General features: G+C 40.1%; 1 pseudogene; it reads left to right on the forward strand.

Moving 5' to 3' along the window:
* The first annotated feature begins 2,527 nt into the window (after nucleotides 1-2,527).
* Nucleotides 2,528-4,360, forward strand: LOC102516423 (annotated as a pseudogene).
* The last annotated feature ends 17,779 nt before the right edge of the window (nucleotides 4,361-22,139 follow it).

Genomic DNA, 22,139 nt, shown 5'->3' on the forward strand with positions numbered 1-22,139 from the left:
AAACCTTTTGGGTGTGATTAATTAATATCTCATTTTCTTGATTGTGGTGTTAGTTTTATGGTTGCATGTATATGTCAAAATGTCGACCTATACCCTCCAAATATGTGTAGTTTATTGTACGTCAGTTATAGCCTCCATAAAGCTGTTTTAATAAAATAGTCACATATATGCCTTCCTGAAAAACAGCACTGAGATATCTGAAATTCACACACAACAATCTAAAGAGTACTCTGGTCAAAAGAAATGGCTAACAAGATACAGGCTCAGTTACTTTCTAAAGTTGCTCCTTCATTAACTTATCCAGAAGAAACAAAAATAATGGCAGGATTTTATCGTGATCCTTATAAAACATTTCCTGGGAATAATTCAGGCTCCTAGGAACACCTTTAATGTTTAAATCTCTAGTGCCATTGAGTGCACAGCAGAAGTAGTTCACTTAATGGTTCCTCAGTGCTCATCCTAAAAGAACGAACACATCTGTCAAGGTTTCTAACCAAGTGGCATGCCAGAAGGAAACTGACCAAAAAAAGCTTCTCCTTTTCAATTTTCATTAACCCTCAACAAATTACAAAGGCATGTCAATCTAGTGTAGTTCCAGACTGACATGAATTACATAAAGATTTACAGTGTTCATTCTTCTTTTCATGAATTTCTGCATCAAATTACTTTTGTATGTACATTTTGCATGTCTTGTAAGTAATTAAACATAGGTTTTCTTAGATTATCAATGTAGTCTGGATCTTTTATTTTAATAAGCTTGGTAACTTTTCCTTGTTCAGCTCTCATGGTGCCAAATGCTGAATTCTCCAATGGAAAGATAAGTAGAAGGAAAAAAAAAATATCCTGATGGCACCAATAAGATTTCAGGCAGGTTTAATAATGCCACTCTACCAACATTAGGCATATCTTCTGCTATAATATTTTAAGATCTGTATCCTATTTGTAAAGATGTCATATTCAGTAAGAAAAACAAGTACATAATAGTGATTTAATGAATGTTTGTGGACTAAAGGAATGGAAACATTCTACTAAAATAATCTGTTTTCTTATTCATAGGAAAATTTCACATTTATGGTTTAGTAGGGGAGATTTGGACTAGGTGTTAAAAGAACTAAATGTTAAACCATGATTTGCCATTTATGAGTTATGCCACTGAGCAGTGCAATATGCTATTGCCATTTTCCTCAGTGTCACAATTATTTTAAGATTACTTCATAATGTCCTGTTTTATGAATGTACCATGTTAACGTCACAGTTTTCCTAATTTGGGACAACTAAGTGATATCCAAGCATTACGCCCGTAGATACATGGAGTAATAAGGGAATTCGTTTTCACTGCGGTCTGCACACAGCAAGTACTACTTTGGTAGTATTCATATATTAAGATAGGTCACAGATCCCACTGGCAAATTGATGAGACTCCTGGTCAGGCAGAAAACCAAAAGCTCCTCAAGATAGAATCGAAACCAAGCACACATGCCCCAAGATGGCCCACCTTGCATTCCAGACCCCTTCTTCGTCTGCCTCTCCAACACCATGCCTTGTTTCCTTAACGGGCCATGCTCTTCCATGCTTCCGCGCTTTTGCACACATGGCACCTCCCTCTCCTGGAAACTGCTTCTCTGTTCCCCCGCTACTCGTGGCAAAATAGGACTTACTTCGCAAAGTCCAGCTGAAATGTACCTTTCTGATTACTCTCCAGTTCTCCAACTAAATGTAGTTCCTTCTTCCTTTGTTTTCCTCAGGCAGTTTTTACCTCTCCTATAACACCGTATGCTCAGTAAGATCCAGATCAGATCCTTCTAAACAACGTTTGTCCAGTTCTGAAGACCATGCTTGGTGCAGCATAAAATTCAGTGACCTTTCGTTGAATTTATTTGGTGTAATGGACTGAATGCTTATGTCTCCCTCAAAATGTATACGTTGAAATTCTAACTCCCCAGATGATGGTATTATGAGGTGGGGCCCTTGGGAGATGGTTAGGTCACAAAGGTGGATCTCTCATGCTTGAGATCAGTGCTGTGACAGAAGAACCCCAGAGAACCTCTGACCTCTTCCTCCATGTGAGGCCACAGTGAGAGGGCAGCCCTCTACGATCCAGGAAGTAGACTCTCACCAGACACCAAATCTGCCGGCTCCTTGCTCTTGGACTTCCCAGCCTCCAGAACTGTGAAAAATAAATGTCTGTTGCATAAACCACCCAGTAAAAGGCGTTTTTGTTATAGCAGCCCCAACAGACTCAGATAGTTTGTGATTAAGGTGAAAAAAGGAGAGGAAGCCGTGAGACAGGGAGGCACAGAAAAGCTTTATCTTTGAGTGTCCTACAGGGTGGAGTCATTCTCCTTCCCCCCAAACTCATTCTTAGGATATTTTAATTTGGCTTTTCAACATAAAAATATACTTTTTCAGAGCCTTAAAAAAGCTGTAGCCAATTCAGAGCTTTTTCTTTAGTATTGACCAAATGAGCGAAAAACACAGAAAACTATCCTCTAATGTTGAAAACAGCAGTGCAGAATCCTGGGGCTGATCGTGAGGATGAGGGTGGGGGACAGAGCAGGGAAGCCGGACCGTGACTGCGGACCACAGGTGAACTTGCCCGTCTCCAACCTTCCAGGAGAATGTGTGAGTCAAGAACAAAGCCTGGCTCCACTCCCCTTTGCGGTGAGGGTGGCGCGGGTACTGGCGAGGCGAGCAGTAGCACCCAGAGGCCGCAGCGGGGCGGGTGCGCGAGGCCGTGTCCAGTGGGCCCCGGCCTGCGTGCCAGCTGGAGGCAGGGGCCAGGGATGCAGCGGCGCCCGGCCTGAGCCTGAGCCCGGCCATGTTGGTGGCCAAGGAGAACCCGTGCAGGAAATTCCAGGCCAGCTTCTTAAACAAGAGCCAAGTGTCATCAGAACTGCTTCAAGCCCCGCGAGTCACATCTGCTCACCAACCAGGACCTGATCAGGCAAGACCCATCTATGGCGGCTGGCGGGTCCGATCCCAGAAATGGCAGCGCCGGTCCTGCATCCTCTAGGAGCAGCGCCTCCTGCACTATGCCCTGGATGAGATGCCCACGACCCTCCCTCAGGGCACCGTCAACATGAACCAGCGCATGGATGTGGTGCACCGGGAGGGCTGAACGGGCCGGAAGTTCTCCCTGTGCATTCTGACCCCCGAGAAGGAGCAGGTCATCCCAGCCAAGGAGATCATCGGCAGGTGGTTGGAGATGCTCACGGTCTGTCCCAGGACCAACAAACGGAGCCAGAAGCAGAGGAAGGTGGAGCCTCCTACCCAACAGGAGCCACGGCCAGCCAAGACGGCTGTCACCAGCGGCAGCAGCTTCCCCAGTGCTGAGAAAGTCCCCACCACCAGGTCTACACTCTGGCAGGAAGCAATGAGGGCCAAGGACCAGCCAGATGGCAGCGACCTGAGTCCAGCTGAGAGTCCTAGCCAGAGCCAGCCCCCTGCTGCCGGCACCACGAGGGAGCCCGGGCTGGAGAGCAGAGACGAGGAGAGCGCCCCAGGCGGCGACCACACGGGCTGGTCGTAAAGTCCAGCGCAGGGCGAATACTTCTCCCTGGAGAAGACCAAGCAGGATGTGAAGGCCGAGGAGCAGCAGCTGCCCCCGCAGCTCTCCCCTCCCAACCCCAGCACCCCCAACATCAGGATGTCCAAGGTCACTGAGAAGTTTGAGGCCCTGGACATCAATCGAGAAGGCAGAGTACAGGGAGACTAATTCGTCGGCTGGGTCCTCACCATCCAGAAACACTTGCCAGGGCCTCCACAAGAAGAGGGCACCCCCCGCCTCAGGAAGCTGGACCTCCCCAGGGATGCTCCTCTGCCGGACGCCGAGGCTTCCCCCATCTCCCCACCGAAGAGCCAAGTCCCTGGACAGGAGGTCCACAGAGTCCTCCCTGATGAGCAACCCGCTGAATTTCAAGAAAGGCTGGCTGACCAAACAGTATGAGGATGGCCAGTGGAAGAAACACAGGTTTGTGCTTGCTGATCGCAGCCCAAGACACTACAGGGATTCTGTGCTGAGGAGGCGGCTGGCCTGGACTGGGAGATCGACTTGTCCATATGTTAGGACATCACTGAGTACCGGTGCAGAGGAACCAGGGCTTTCAGATCCATACCTTCACCCTCTCCGCTATGACGTCTGGAATCTGGCGGAACTGGATCCAGACCATCATGAAACATGTCCGCCCGACCTCTGCACTGGAGGTGACCAGCTCGTTGCCATTGGAGGAACACCGGAGCAATGCACACCTTGGAGACTCGAGGCTGCCCTTCGAGCAAGAGGCAGACCCCACAGCAGAAGAGGAGCTGGGCTCAGGAGCGGAGGCGGGAGGGGCGCTCCAAGGCCAGGCGGGTCACGTGACGTGAGGACACGCCACCAGTCCTGGCACTGAAAGCTTGCTAGGCTGCAGGGGTAGGAGGGAGCTGGCCGGCGGCCGTGGCTCATGGCCTGGACTTAACCACCTTTGGGCTTCGGAGAAGGACAGCATTTTGTATTTATTCCACTAGCGGGCAGCTTAGAACCACACCCCAGATAATCATGGTAAACACGTCACAACCTGAAAAATGTTGAAAGCAGCCATTCCTATTTTTGTTCATTTTTTATTAAATCTTGCACACACACAAAAAAACAAAGCCTGTAATATTAATAACTGGACATCAGTGTGTGGAGAGAGGAATGATGGATGCAGTGATAACAGTTATTTCAATTAGCACAGGAAGCAATAAAAACAAAATTGGAAATAAAAAAAAAGACAAATCGACATGAAATTAATAGACACAGCCCCTCCCATTCGTACACTTCAATAGCTTAACCTTACCAACTTCTGAGACGATTCATTGTTCTCAGAGTCATTCATATACTTTGCTTTAGAAATAGAATACATGGGTATGCAGCTTAACCCAGATCTTTAGTAAAACAACTTATACATCTATTTTTATAATAAACATATTTGTTTCTGTCTAGAGTGCCTATTTAAGGACCAAGTAGGTTTAAGGTTCTTAACACCTACATGTGTAAGACCCATTCTGATGACTGCAATGACACCTCAGAAAAAGCCAGTTGCCCCTAATATGGTCGATGGTTATGGAAAACCTGGAAACTGATTAGGTGCAGTTATGGAAGCCTGAAGAATTTTCCCCAGAGAAGCCATATATCTAGATAATTCGCAAAACACTTGAATTTCATAAGAAATTACTACTGGAGAGTTTTGATAGCAAACACTCTATTTGTGGGTCAGAAATTAAGATGGGAAACAACAAAATCTGTTTCTACTGCAAGATCTGACAGTATACTATACAAACTGTAGAAAATCTCAAGGCTGAGATTTAAATTTCTTAGCTGTGTTCTAAAAAGTATTGAGTCCCAGTCATATGCTGCTGGGAAAAGGTGGACAAAATGTGAACCTTAGAACAGGGGTATTGCACATCATAGAGAATAAATTTTATACTGTAATTATAAATGATAATCTATAAATTAATCTGATTCAATAACGTTTTAAGAACATTTCTCTGTATTATGTATTATATAATACATCATTTTAACATAGGAAAACTTTTTTTAAGGTTGGTCACTCATCAAATACTAAAGGCTTTTTAAAAATCTGTCTTTTTGGTACACAGTCACTTTTTTTTAAAATCTCGAGATAACATATCCATTGGTCAACATCTATCAAATATCTACAATTTTACATTGTTTAAATAAACCAGTACTAATAATCTGATGAATACAACTGCAAGCTCAATAGACAAATGAATCCAACAGCAAACATAATAAGAATAATTTTAGAATATAGAAAAAGAAATTGCCCTCCAAGGAGGGCAGACAAAATGAGAATGTTGAGGCAGCTAAACCGAGTAATTACAGAAAGTCAAAGGTCAAAATATGTTGCATATTGCATTAATATTTATAATATATTCTTGATTATTATAGTTTTTAAAAAACTGAATTATATAGCTGAGCCCATGGATTACATTTTAAAGTAAGGAAGAAGCTGGTAAAAATCAAATTTTCAGTATTTCCTCTGCTTAGGGATTTATTCATAAAATTGTGAATATCATCATTAACTCAGCATCAACAATATAATTCATTTGTATTTTACATATTTTGTCATGGAGTGGATTCCTAGTAAATTTCTCAGTGACAATGAATTCCAAAGTATCAGATGTGTTAGACGTATATTTCCTTATATACTATAGAACTTATTTGCAAACGTAAGAAAATTTTACCATGAATTGTGTAAAATAATGGCTAACTCACTGTTTTACAAATCAAATTATTCATATTATGAAAAAATAGAAATTAAATCCCCAATAATAAAAACATGTGTACTGGGGGTTTATGGTTACATACAGTTTAAGAATCTCTTTTACCCATAAATGAACAGTTCACCTTTCACTTGATGTGTTTTGATTTGGGATAGCAGCAAAGGGCTTCACCTAAAAAGTTCAAGGGTGGGCATCTGATTTATTTTCTCCATATTAAGAAGTTTCAAAGTTTTTCTTTTGCCGCATAAGCCCAAGAAGGAATCCCATTACATAGCTACAGAAAGGAAGACAGGATGTGTGAGAGAGGGCAGAGTAGGAGGGAGACCTAAGTCAGGCTGCTTTCATAGGCAAAACATTCCTTCATAGAAAACAAACACGGTAACATTACGGTCCTTTGTCACACTTATCTAGCACGCCATTTTCAAGATTTTATCTTACGTGCAGAGGGTTAGATATATAGTAAGTTATCTGGTATCAACTGTCAATACAGCAAACGACAGACAAGGCATTGGACTGAGATACAAAACTAACAGGTGGATAAGTAGGTAAGTATGCGGCAGATAAGGGAGGGTTTTTTTGTAGTTTATACAGGGACGTGAAAATTGGTTTGCCTGTATCACTAACACTACATGTTTTTATACACTGTATGACTACACGCAGTCATAAACAGTTCGTTTTCTATTATGTTTTAATGCTTTACACTCACATGAAACAGTTTTTTTCTTCCCCCCAAACTAGCTTGCTCTTGGCATAATCATTAACCAAAGCTATCTAACACAAACACATAGCATAATGCAGTCCACATAAGGAAACATTAAAGCCAGAAAGATTATTTGTAATTAATTGTAAAAGATTTTAAAGTTTTCCATTCATAAAATTTATCATAAATCTTAGAACATTAAATAATTGCACCTTAAGAGATTGACTTTAAAAATAAAATTACAAACTATTATGTATTAAACAAATGAACTATAAGAATATTATTTAGTGAATATAGCCAATATTTTGTAATAAGTGGAGTATAACCTTAAAAATTATGAATCACTATGTTGTACACCTATAACATGTAATATTGTACATCAACTATACTTCAATAAAAATCCAATAAAAAGAGTATGGAATGTATCATTCACAGAATTTAAGAATAGGACGATGGAACATAATGATAGCAGAAAGCAGTATATAAAACCTAGTAAGTAATATTCTGTCTGTACGTGGCATTGACTAAATCCTAGCTATGGAACCTGTGACCATTTTGTTTAGGATTCTGTATTTGGAAAAGAATGTAGGTGTTACACAGTTGTTTTAGTTGTTTTAGAAAGGTGCAGACAAAGAAGATTAAAGAAATCTCAGAGACTGACAAATAAATAAATAAATAAAATTGCAATTTTTGCTGTCATAGGTGAGAACAAAAAATATTCTGTCACTCAGGAACATACCATTTATTTCCCAAGTTTAAAAATAATCTAAGAATATTATTTTAATAATTTCCACACTTCATAGACTTAACTTTTTATTGTAACATTTTTGAGGGATTTGGTCTGTTGCAAATCTTATTTAAGAATTTGAAAACATAAATAATTTGATAAATCAAATTCTTGATATATTTTTCCATAAAGCCCCACTGACCTTTAGAAAAGATATGTTATTTTCTTTCTAACGTCTTAACTGATCTCAAAAAGAACATGAGTAAAAGACAAAAAGCCTTTGCACTCTGAATCTCAAGGTGACATTTAAGACTGACATCCAGCTAGCAGATCTCAAAATTTATTCTTGTCCCATGGGGATAAGCAAATCATTAATATAAGAAGGTATCAGGCCATTAAGTGCTTTAAATGTCAACAATAAAACTTTAAAATCAATGCAAACCCTGACAGGAAGTCAATAAGAAAACTGCAGGACAAAAGTGATGTACTTTGAACAGGTAAGTATCCTCACACTGTGAATGAACTAAACCTTAGAGATTGATTTATCAAGAAATCGAAACATCACGATGTTGAACCAGTCCAGGCTCGGTGATTATCACATTGCACTGGTTTCAGCACCGTTCACACATCTTTGCTCTTCTCAAATTGCGTGCTGCATAAGATAACTAGTTCTTAGTAGAGCATCATTTTTTTTACTGAAACCAAGAACTAGACTCAAATTAATAGTAACACTAACCTTTGCACAATACATTATAGTTCACAGCATTCTTTATCAAACAGAATTCTACATGATCAAGCAACAAGAAGGTTCGTAATTGAAAAAAAAATTTATTTATATGCTTGCTTTTCTGCTACCATTAGGATAATGAACTCGAAATTATTGAATACAAATATGAAAAAGTCAGCATCACATGGTCCTAAAACTTACTCCTGGTGTGCAAAATCTCTAATTTAGGGAGAATCGTTCCAATTCCTGCTCAATATATTTTTGTCCATTTGATACCTTTTGTAGTCATAGCAATAGAATCAATAATAATCACAATAATAGCTAGCACTAAGTAACTGTTATTATGAGACATGCATGGACTGATTTAATCTACTACTGCCACTGTGCACATTTTACAGATGAGTAAACTGAGGCAGATAGACACCACAAAGTGACTACGATTTCAAATCTTGTAAATATCAGAACCAGGATTCTGACCCCAGAAACTGCTATATCACATATGTCATATATACACACTATTTTAATATATATGCTGTTATTCAAATGTGTGCAAGTGTTTGTGTGCTTAATTTGAAGAATCATGATAAAACTGTCATCCTGTGAATATCAAAAATGCAAAGTGAGAGGGAAATATAGTCTGCCAAGAAAACCACTGTTCTTTAAAGTGAAAAAAAGCTTTTGATGTCAGCGTTCATACATAAGTGACTAATGCATACATTGGTCTATTGGGCTTCACTTTATTGCTCTTTGCAGATACTTTTTTTTTTAAACAAATTGAAGGTTTGTGGCAACCTTGCTTTGAGCAAATCTATCAGCACCATTTTTCCAACAGCATTTTTTCTGACCTTCTGTCTCTAAGTCACATTTTGTTTATTCTTGCCATATTTCAAACTTTTTCATTCCTATTCTGCTTGTTACGGTGATTGGTGATCAGTGCTCTTTGATGTTACTATTGGAAAAAGAGTAGGACTTGCTGAAGGCTTAGATGATGGTTAGCATTTTTTAGCAATAAACTGTTTTTAAATTAAGGTATGTAGATTTTTTTACACATAATGCTATTTAATAGATTAGAATATAGTGTAAACATAAATTTATATGTATTGGGAAACCAAAACATTTGTGTGACTCACATCATCGCAGTGATCTGGATCCGAACCTACAGTATCTCTGATATATGCCTGTATTCCAAATGTCAGTGATTGGAAAAGTAGTTCTGTGGGCTTTTATTTTTTCTTTCAATAAAAAACCCTACAGAGTGTGTGTTTGCACTGATTAAACAGGATCAGATGACTGAAAAACACACAAAACTGCTCCAGGTGTACTTACATAAACCTTTGTTTAAAGGATACGGTACAACAGGAGAAAGCACAAAGCAATCATCCAAGGCTTCCAGCCCCCAGGATCCTTTCTCAGTCACACAGAATGTCCTCTCTTTTCAGGTTATAAATCAACAAGTAATGCACAAAGTGTCTTGATTTCAAGGAAGCTCAGGGAAAAGTTTACTAGGGGGAGAGCTAGGTCTAAAATACTCTGCTACTCAAGATAAAAGAGCCAGGCTGTGTGACCAGTTAAAACAGGTGCAGTTCATACAACTCAGTAACAAAAACAAAAGCAAAAGACAACCCAATCAAAAAATCAGCTGAAGACCTAAACAGATTATTTCTCCAGTGAAGACATAAGACATACCAATGGCCAATAGGCACATGAAAAAATGCTCACTAATTATCAGAGAATGCAAATCAAAACTACAATTAGATATCACTTCACACAGTCAGAATGGCCATCATTAAAAAGTCCAAACGATAAATGCTGGAGAGGCTGAGGAGAAGAGAACCCTTCTACACTGTTGGTGGGAATGCAATTGTTGCAGCCATTGTGGAAAACAGTATAGAAATTCCTTTAAAAACTAAAAATAGAGTTACCATTTGATCCTGCAATCCCACTCCTGGGCCATCCAGAGAAGACTCCAGTTCGAAAAGATACATGCACCTCAGTGTTCACACCAGCACTATTTACAATAGCCAAGACATGGAAGCAACCTAAATGCCCAATGACAGATGATTGGATAAAGACGTGGGGAAAAAAAAAATATATGGAATACTACTCAGCCATGAAAAATAATGAAATAATGCCATTTGCAGAGCATGGATGGTCCTAGAGATTTATCATACTAAGTGAAGTAAGTCAGATAGAGAAAGAAAAATACCATATGATACCACTTACATGTGAGATCTAAAAAAATGACACATATGAACTTACTTACAAAACAGAAAGAGACTCACAGATATAGAACACAAATTTATGGTAACCAAAGGGGAAAGGGGGGTTAGGAATAAATTTGGGATTAGCAGATACAAACTACTATACATAAAATAGATAAACAACAAGAAACTGTCATATCTGCTGTTACTTATATAATATGATTTCTACCTTTTATATCATATCTTTCAATGAACTTGTCATATCCTAAAGGAAGCTGAAGGTATTAACATCAAGACTCATACTGATGAAGACAGCTGTGATAGAAGCAGCAAATTGTCTTTACGCTATAAAATTTCCGTATCCCCATCTATATCAAACCTGAATGTGAAACAGCAGGACATCAAATTACTTTTGCCTTCCTGTAGCCACACATGTGCAGTTCATGAAAAAGTTTGAATACAACAGTGCTACAGGGAGCGTGCAGGAATGCGACTTCTAAAATAGTGCTTACAGTCAGTGAGCTAGATCTTTGACTATCACCTGTTCACTCTGGTATCTTCTTGGTAAGCGATTTTCTGTTCTTCCCTCTGGAGGAAACTGACTTTTGGCGGTTGCTCCAGCTGTTAAGAGTGTGTGCATTTCAATTCAAATGTAAACTGTTTCAAAGGCCTTATATGTGCTTTTTAATAGAAATTTGACAACACTTATTAAGAGAGACGTAGACCACCAATTACTTATCTTTCAGCCAGGATTATCAAGTTTAGCATGTTGTACAACAAATGCATTTAATGTTACACTGGTTCACTCACATAAATCCTTGACTTCTGATAAGATAATGACAGTCCTGTAGAGGACATTGCTGTTCATCAGCAGGAGACGGTAATCTAATTTGTTGACAACTGATAGCATGAACATAGTAGGTATTCATGTTATTAAAGGAAATCAAGGTTCTGTGTGATCTCCAGGCTAATTATGCACAATTTCACAGTGATAATTAAAGATCATTCCCTTATTTAGGAAATGCTCTCTTCACCCAATGAAAATATTTAGTAAAATAACATATGAATGATAACAAAGGTAAAGAGGAAAATTGCTTACAGTAGATACTAAAAAGGAGATCCATGGCCTCACTGGGATGTAGGTGTGTTGGTTCAAAACCTCAGGTGTTTCCCAGGAGAAATCTGAAACTGGCCCCTGTCCATGAAAGGTAAGGAGGCACCAAAAGTAGAGGCAGACCACTCTAGACTGGAGGCAGCAGCTGTAATAAGCAAGGGAACTTGCATAGGAGGATTGCCTTGGGTGACCACAGGATCAGAAGTTCTCTGCACCCAACGCCAGAATCCTGAAGTTTGTATAGAGGCCCCTGCTGGGTTCAGTCACTGTCCAGATGGTCTCAACACATTACTGTCTCAAGGCTGGGCCCTTGAGAATGACTCCCACTGTGGGAACAGTGGGCAGAAGTCACACTCCAAGGACAGGAGAGGGCATGAGGTGCCTCGGATGGCCTGGGTCCAGCCTGAGGGTCGGCTGGCAGTCACATCCTCCTAAAAATCTCCTCCCACAGGTATTTCAATCAGTTGGTTATGCACATTTGCTCCTTACATGGAGTGCAAGGACTCTCCTAATTTTATTTGTCCAAAGTTTTATTAGAACCAGCTTGAACAGCACATTTCTTTCTAGGATAAAAGCCAGTACAAATGCTGGGAGCTAGTGTCCTTCCTTAATCACCCACATAACTCAAGGACCTATATAATAGAAAACAGATGCTCAAGAAGCTTCCATTCTCAGGCACAGAAGAGCGAGCTTGTCTGCACACATCTGCTACACCTGCCTTTGCTCCTTGCAGCTCCACAGCCCTGCTGTAGAAAACTGGTCCTCTGCCATCTCTCCAGTGATGCTGTTTGCACCACAGTTAAGTCATACTGTCCTCAGCTTCGTTCAAACAGGCTCTTCCCTGGAGGCTACTTCAAAAACACAAGCCGTTTCCTTTTATGCTGCGCTCAGCCCAGGCTGGCCTCTGCCGTAGCCCCTGGGAGTTTGTTTGGAGGTTCTAGCAGGGGAGCGCAGACGGAAGAACCGGTCTCCTCTATCAGGGAAGGTCGTCCTGTTTGACCGAGTGCGCAGCCCGGGGAGGGATGCACACGGAGCAGTGAGGGAGGACGGGGACACTCGTTCAGCCAGCCAGATCAGCCAAATCAACCCTGGTGATCGATGGGGTGACAGACGTCGCAGCCAGGTTGCCCTCACATCCTACCCTTCATCCTTTTCAGTGCTCACTCCCAACAGTCATTTTCCTCTAAAGTCTCACTGTCCAAGAGATTCACTAGATATCTAGAAGCTGAGTCTAATAAAACCTTCAACCACTGTTCCTCTTACTCAGGAATACCCCCACGACCAGCCTTTCTGTTCAACCTCTGAAACACAAAGCGCTCATTCTGCCCCTCTTTCTGCCTTTCAATAAGTTGTTCACGGGGAACTTAACCCTTCTTGATAGGAAGGAAGGTCCAGACCTCAGAGTACGGAAAGTCCAGTTCACCCGAGAAGGCCAGTGTACCCTTCTGGGGAGTGGTCCTTTTCTTTCTTCACATGCCTGTCACTTTCCTCAAATACTCAGGCAATAAATTTACACAAAATAATACTCTTATAGTGTGATAAGAGAAGGTCAGTGAAGGTCCAAATAGTAGAATGTAGAAGAACACACAGAAAATTATCCAGGCAATGGACATGAGGGCTACACTTCGTAAGCAGTGGGCGTTCATCCACGAAGACGGGCGTGCGGGACAGAAGTCATGATCTCTCGCAAAGACTGGCTGCTTCCCAGGTGAGCAGGAGCCAGACTCCTCAATTTGGTCTTGATTATCAGGAACCAAAACTGGGCAAGGGAGTCGATGAGGCAGGTTTTTTACAGCAGGTTGGAGGAAAGACGAAATGAAGACCTCATCCTGCGTGGGTCAGAGAGTCAACAACACAGATGGACCCATGTACTGAATGTGGTGGGATAGTCAGAAAGCAAAATCTAGCTCTGAGCTGTAAGTTCTGCAGCAGAACCACACAAGGCAGCAAGGGTTTAGGAAGTACGGCAGGGGGTTAACAGAGAGAAAAGCAAGTTGGAAGTTGGAATAGGAGTGCTTTATTGAATACCTTGGACTGTAAAGTAGTTGTGAATAGAGCTGAGCGAGCAAAGCAAGACTGATGTCCCAGGGATGTTGGAAAATCAGTACAGAGCTAATTCTGAGAGAGAAAGCAGAGACCAAGTTACTGGAAGTCTGAGATAAGCTGAAAATGTTTCTATTAGGCTAAAGTAAAAGAGCTATTTTTAAAATATTACTTACAGTAATACTAAGAAGAGGTAAATCTGGTCATTTATACACCACCCAGTGACTCTGACAAATTATTCCTGTTTTAAGGTAGCTATTTCCAAACAAGAGGAGTTCCTTTTAAGAGGGAGAAATTTTGGAGTACTAGCTTCCAAAACTATACCGTCACTCTTTATTTCTAAATTGGAAAGAGTTTTTTAAAGATCAATGTCTCAGATACATCAGCTTGCAAAATTTCTAAACAGCACATTTACCACAAGACCGAACATGAAAGCATCTGTAATTACCTGCGATGGTGTGGCGATAGAGAAGGAACACACCCAGACCTGCAGATCCAGGAGCGTTTATTTGAACCGTCTTTTCACCCAGGAGTAATACTGACTTGTAATGGTGGTTTACCATTTTCAAAATGTTTCTCAATTTTAATGTCATTTTAATGGAACTCTTTCTTCTTTTAAATATGTGCTAAGCTTGAAATTGCAAAGCCAAACTACCAAAGAGAGAGAGAGAAAAAAAAAGCTATAGGATCCAAACTGCCAAAAAAAAAGCTATCTTTGCCATCTTGCACTTTTGTGACTGAGAAAGAGAAGATAATGAGTAAAGATCAGCTGAGATGAAGTCATTAAGAAAGTGATAATTAAAGGAAAGCATCTGAAATACATCTGGCAGTTCATTAAATACAGTATTCTGGTTTAAGTGAAGGCATACACATGATGCTCCAGAGTGCTGCTTGAGATGTGGCTGCTGGAACTGAGGAACTGAATCTTCATTGAATTAAATTTAAATTTAAATAACTTCATTGGACAACATAGCTCTAGAGAAAGTAAAAGCTGGTATCTAAACAAAGAGAGGAAACGTCGTTTTCTTCATCCAGCACTTCATTTATGACTTGAGGGAAAAAATTTTAAAAGCATCTTACAGTGTGCTCAAAACTCTCAAAAAACTTATATTAGTAGAAAGAGTGGTTTAAGTCAAACATACATGTCAAAAAGTGAGCATTCTGCTATGTACTTAGATATATGGGATTACAGGACTATTTTATAGGAAAATTGTCAGTCTAACACTAAAAGAGAGCATAAAAATTTGGAAGATATGAGACATTAATATTAATACAATTCCGAGTTCCAGTCAAGATGGTGGAGTGGTAGGCCCACGAGCTTGCCTCTCCTCGCGACCACAACAAACCACAGCTGAATACCAAACAACCATCGAAGAAAGACTGGAACCTAGCAAAAAAGATCTGCAACTGGAAACATAAAGAGGGAACCACAGCAGGACGGTAGGAGGGGCGTGTTTGCGATGTAATTGGGTGGGCGACCCACAAGCTGAAGATTTGTTAAGTCTCAGAGGCCCTCCCACAGGAGTGAGAGCTCAAAGCCCCACACCAGGCTCCCCAGCTCGGGTCCCGGCGTTGGGAAGAGAAGGAGACCCCAGGACATCTGCTTTTGAAGGCCAGTGTGGCTTAACTCCAGGATCGCCACAGGACTGGGGAAGCAGAGACTTCACTCTCTGGGGAAGCATACACAGAATCTCGCATGAGCCAGCTCCAAGGGCAGAGGCAGTGATCTCACAGGAACCTGGGCCAGACCTGCCTGCTGGTTTCGGAAGGTCTCCTGAGGAAGTAGGGGATGGCTGCGGCTCACCCAGGGGACATAAAAGCTGGTGGCAGACATTCCAGGAGTGTTCATCTACATGAGCTTTCCTGGAGGCTGACGTCTTGATTGGATCATTAGCCCCAAGACCTAGCCCCACCCAACAACCTCTAGGGAAGCCTCAGGCCAAACATCATGCAGGGAGGGAACACAGCCCCCCCATCAGCAGACTTCCTGAGCCACAAAGGCCTCTACACACAGCCCTACCCACTGGAGGTCCAGGACCAAGCTTCACCCAGCAGTAGGCAGGCACCGGCTCCTCCTGCCAGGAAACTTGCATAAGCCTCTGGTCCATCCTCATCCACCAGAGGCAGATACCAGAAATAAGGAAACAATAATCCCAAAGCCTATGGAAGGAATCCACAAACATATAGAAAGATAGGCGATATGAGGTGGCAAAGGAGTATCTCCCAGGCCAAGGCACAAGATAAAATCCCAGAAGAAATAAGTGATGAAAAGATAGGAAATTTATCTGAGAGTTTAAATGGTGAAGATGTTCAGAGAACTCAAGAGAAGTATAGATGCACAGAGTGAAGTCTTTAGCAACGAGCTGGAAAATATAAAGAATACCCAAACAGGGTTAAAGAATAAAATCACTGAAATGAACAATACACTAGAAGGAACCAAGAACAAACTAAATGAGGCAGAAGAACGGATCAGTGAGCTAGAAGACAGATGAGTGGAAATCACTACTTCAGAAGAGAAAAAAGAAGAAAGAATAAAAAGGAATGAGGATAGTGTAAGAGAACTCTGGGACAACATACTGCACTCTAATATTCACATTATAGGGGTCTCAGGAAGAGAAGAGAGAAAGGACCTGAGAAAATTTTTGTAGAGATAATAACCAAAAACGTCCCCAAGTTGGGAAAGGAAACAGTCACCCACGTCCTGGAGGCGCAGAGAGTACCACACAGAATCAGCCCAAAGACGAACACACCAAGGCACGTAGTCATCAAATTGACAACAATTAAGGATAAGGAGAAAATATTAAAACTAGCAAGAGAAAAGCAACAAATAACATACAAGGGAACTTCCATAAGGTTATCAACTGATTTTTCAGCAGAAACTGTACAGGCCAGAAGGGAGTGGCACCATATATTTAAAGTGATGCAAGGGGGAAACTGACAACCAAGAATACTATCCAGCAAGACTCTCGTTCAGACTTGAAGGAGAAATCAAAAGCTTCACAGATAAACAAAAGCTAAGAGATTTCAGCACCACCAAACCAGCTTTACAACAAATGTTAAAGGAACTTCTATAGTCATCAAACCATAAGAAAAGAGAAAAAGAAGAAAGAGAAAAAAAAAAAGACCTATGAAAGATTGTTTTGGCTGTTTGGGGTCTTTTTCGTGGTTCCTTATGAATTTTGGAATTGTTTGTTCTAGTTCTGTGAGGAATGTCATATTTTGATGGGGACTGCAATGGATCTGTGGATTGCTTTGGGTAGTGTGGTCATTTTGACAGTGCTGATTCTTCCAATTCAAGAGCACAAGAAATATTTCCATTTCCTTGTGTCATTTCGGTTTTCAGAGTATAGGTAACCTCCTTGGTTAAGTTTATTTCTAGGTATTTTGTTGTTTTTGATGTAATGGAAATGTATCTGCCAGTTATAAAGTTCTGGCTTTTGAAGTGAAAAAAAAAGTGAATGAAGGGCCACAAATGGCAAAACAGCCTTCTTTTTTATGGGTGAGTTGTATTCTGTTACACACATATATATGCTGCATCTCCATTATCTATTCAAGTATTGACGTGCACTTAGGATGCTTCCATATCTTGGCAGTTACAAATAATGTTGCTGTAAATAGCAGGGTGTATGTATCTTTTTGAGTTAATTCTTATTTTGTGCTTGGCTTTATTCCCTTGATAACTATGTAAGTTTAAAAAGCTAAAACTCTAAACGTTCTTAGAAACAATGAACAGTACATATATGTAAATTAAAAAATTTATGTGTAGTTAAAAAAAAAATATCTATCAAGCCATGAAACACATGGAAGAAACTTAAAAGACATATTACTAATGAAAGAAGCCAGGCTGAAAAGGCTACAAACTGTACAATTGCAACCAAATGACATTCTGGAAAAGGCACAGCTACAAAAACAATAAAAAGATCATGGTTTCCAGGGGTTTGGGGAGAGGAAGGGAGGGAGGAATGAACAGATGGAGTACAAGGGATTTTTAAGGCAATGAAATTATTCTGTATGATACTATAGTGGTGGCTACATGACATTACGCATTTGTCAAAGCCCATAGAATGTACAACATCAAGAGTGAACCCTAATGTAAACTATGGACTTTGGTTGATAATAATGTCCCCATGTTGGTATTGATTGTACCAAATATGCCACACTGATGAGGGATGTTGAGGGTAGGGGAGTATATATGTGTAGGTGGGGAGGGCTGTGTGCAAACTCTGTATTTTCTGCTCAATTCTGCTGTGAACCTGAAACTGCTCTAAAAGAATAAAGTCTATAAAAAATATTAATACAACTACATTTATTTTTAAAATAGTTTTTGTAAACCACACCTGTTGATCCTATATTTGTTATGAAGCTACTAGGGAAATAGGATTTAAATAGTGGTTTAAGTGTTCTCCAATTTATAAGTTGCCCACCTGAAATCTTGAGAAGGTCTCTATTCCTCATGTCCCTCAAGGTGTGCAGGAATTTCAACTTCAACCTTAGTAGAAATTGATATATTTATTCAGGCAACAGCTCATGATGTTTCACCCCACGCACACCTTTGTAGCAAGTAGTTATGGGGACTGCAAAAACGAAGGGGGGTGGTGGGTAGAGAGAGAAAGAGAGAGGGAGAGAGAGAGGAAGAAGGAAGGAAGGAAGGGGAGAGAAAACTAGAAGACATGGAGCATTAATGCCAAGAAGTATTTATAATGTCAGTAGGAAGACAAGCATGCATGTGTCAAATGTCTGATGAACTCCTAAAAAAACAGGATCAATAATAAGAAAGTGATGTGCAGAGTACCGGGGAGGGGTTGTAAGCTGTAACAACAGGAGACACAGCTGAGTGCTTAGAAAATAAGAAATGGAGGTGAAGCAGGAAATCCTGGGTCTTTTCAAGCCTCAGATGCACAGTACGTCAGCATGAGTACAAACAGCTGTGAAATAGTCCATCCTCCATAATGTATCTTTGTATAATCCGACTTTTACCTAAACCTGAAATAGTGAAACCTGATTAGAGTTGACAGGAACTGAAGTGAGGAATGAGATGGATTGCTATTGTTCCTTTACGCCTTCGTTCTTTTTTGTTTTGTTTTCCCCCTTTAAGCACAAACGGCCAAGGTTTTGTTGTGACTGTAATGCCTTTCAATGGGCCCTCTGCCTGACAACCGCTGTCACTGAAACTCTGTCTCAGGTATGAATATAAAAGCCCATGTGATTCTTAGGTTGAACCATTCAAAATCGCCAATATTCAGTCATTTCTTTATCTATGAAAATGACAATTTCGACTGTTTCAACTTACAGTATCAATTCAAAGAATCTTGATTTCAATAATAATTATTATAAAAATAAAATTAATGTATACATTATTGTTTCAAACAGAATACTTAAATAAAAGCAGTTTTTATTTTTGTATAAGAATTTAAACTGTTTTCATTGCAAATTTTTATTATTAAAAGTAGAAAATATTCAGAGCCATTCTTAATTTCTTGTCCAAGTCCTGCTTTCACTTGTCTGCTGTTCAGTTTAATACTCCCTCCTTCACAAAACAAAGACTTCGGTTTTATATAAAACAAAATTAACCAATCTCTTTGTAACTTCAGCTTTCTTAACTGGGTCATCTACCCCTCAATAATCTTTTTTTAAATGCTGTAATATACCATGAAGTATTATCAAATATCAATGAGTTGGTTTTATTTAATTTAGTAACACAGAGGCAACCATTTAGGCTAAGGAAGTAGAGTTAAGAATATTTAATAAGTGGTAATATGAAAAGATCTTTAGGAAATATTAAGTGACAAAGGCAAGGCACAGAATAGTGTATTGTTTGCTATCTTTTGTGAAACAAAAACTATCTGTATAAAAATGCTAGCAGCATACACAATAAACTAATAAACGTGACAAAAAGGATGAAAGCAGGAGTGGGAGGAAGAATAATAACCGTATATATTTTATATGGTTTAGATTTTTTGAGCCGTGTGAAGGTACTGCCTATTCAAAAAATTAAATTAAATTAAATGTTAGAAAATACAAATAGTCACCAATTGGCCATTTTATTGTTTTCAAAATAAAAGTACAGCACTTACAAAGATGGCCGTGTTTAACTGTAGCAGCAATTTAGGAAAGGATTTCTCAAAAATGTTAGGTAAAAGGTAACTAGCACTTACTACAGTGGTTCTTAAATTTTCTTGTGCATAAAACATCACCTTTCAACACATTCAAAGATTTTCCGAAGACGTTAGAGATTAAACTGGTAATAACGGGCAGTATTTTCACAAGATATTATCTCATTGTGAGACTTGAAAGTTAAAACTACATAAAGAGAGAAATAATAGCATTCAGTAGAGGCCTAATGATAACTTCTCAGCATGTTCAAACGACAGATGTTTTCACATAATGAAATTTTTTAATAAACCCCAAGCCTAATTGTCTGTTTACTTTGTCTACTTTGCATTGTCTGTTTCATCAGAAGATATAATGCCACCTTTTCACTCAGAGTCTCTTGCCACAACACTGGAAGTGAGGAAAAGGTTTATAAATCCTTCCCATCATACTAGTGCTGAGGTGAGGAGAAATGGCCCACCATCAGCCACTGTCACCACAAAGTGCCAAGTTCCGTCTGTGTAGAGCACCCTAAGCCTTCAGGAGGTGCTAAAGGGATTCTGAAATAGTCATGCGGAGCACGGTTCTGCAGAATCTATCAGTGTTTGGCGTGTGAGATTTCACTGGAGGAGGCAGTGTCACTGTGTAGAAGGTGATGCACAGAACTCAAGAGCAGTGGGGCTCCAGCCGATGGAGAGGGCACTGGAAAGGATATGGCTGGTGACTCACAAGACAGCAAACTGGAAGTGGGAAGTGTGAAATTCAAGGAGAGCTGTAATTCAGCAGCTAACGTAGGAAGCCAGCAGCATTTATCAAAGATTCAAAATGTCAGGATCTGCTTATGAGTAAAAGGGGGTGAGATGGGACTCCAAATATCCGTGTTGAGATCCATGACCTGGGATCTGGGTTCTGTCATCTGGACATGTGAAAAAATCCAAACTCGTGGGAGGACCAGAGATTCAAAACCAGATTTAATTATTACGTGCTTAAGTCAGAGTGCTGATGAGATAAACCTCCAGAGTTGGGGACAACAGTGGGTTCTGAAATGAGCCCCAAATTCTTACCCACACTTATGCACTTCCTTGATGATCTCATCTAGTTCTGTGACTTAAAAACTGTCACTGTGTTTATAAGAGTATCTTGAGGCTTTACATGTCTTCTTAGTTCCAGGCTCCCCTTGGGTATTTAATATACATCTCAAATTTATCATGTCTAGAGCTCCCAATTTCCATCCTATATTTCCATATATTAATCCAAATAAGAGCAAGGTTTTACCCTACAGAGAGCTCTGTAAGGCATTCTATCAGTGGCAGTTCCAGAATGTCCATACAGGCATCCCTTGGGACAATACTCTGATTAGAAACAGGAGGTTGGCTAAGGGAATTTGGGGAAGATGCTTTAGAGGCATTTGGAGTTGCAAGTGCACATTTTCACTCATAGGCAAACTGTACGTTTATTTGAGTGAAGAGGGATTGGGGTGTGAGGCTAAGCTGCCCCCTACCTGCAGCCACCCCTTGGCATACTTGACTGAATTCCCACTGAACATAAAATAAATGAAGTATTCCATTTTATAATTTCCTGGGCACTACATGTGCTGGCCTCTGCCTCCTTCTCTTATGTCATCTTGATCCACCATCCATCCCTGCTTCCCCTTTGCCAGCGACATTCCAGCCATAGTACATGTCTTGTTCAGACCTGGAATTTTTTCAGCTTTTTAAATATTCCAAGCACATTCCTGACTCAGGACCCTTCCATGAGCTGTTCTATCTGCTCTGTTTGAATAGCCATGTCTGCTTTGCTACTTAAGTCCATGCCACTGCCACCTCTTAGAAAATGTTCTCTGATCATCTAATCTGAACTATCTCTTCTCCCAAATTTAATACTCATCCCTGCAGTTTCTAATGTATTGCCTTTTGTTCATCTTAGCAAGTATTTATTTTTGTATTAACTAGTGAGCTTTTGTATTTCTGTACCAGAATGTAAGCTTCAAGGACAAGGAGGTCCTGTATACCTGGTTCAACACTAGACCCTCGAAATCTAGAACAGTCAATAGTAGGTGTTCAATAAACATGTATAGGAAGACTAGAAAAAGCAAATTAGGTAAATATGCAAAACGATTGATAAATCAAATTATAAACATTAATTAAAACTTATTGCAATGCTAATAACATTTATTTTAAAAAAGAAAAAGTAGTTATTGTAACATAGCAGTGTTAGAAACACATTGATTTGTGTCAAAGGTGATGGGTAACTCCTAACATAGTGACATAGTA

This window comes from Camelus ferus, chromosome 12 (genome assembly GCF_009834535.1).
Source record: "Camelus ferus isolate YT-003-E chromosome 12, BCGSAC_Cfer_1.0, whole genome shotgun sequence".
NCBI lineage: Eukaryota > Metazoa > Chordata > Mammalia > Artiodactyla > Camelidae > Camelus > Camelus ferus.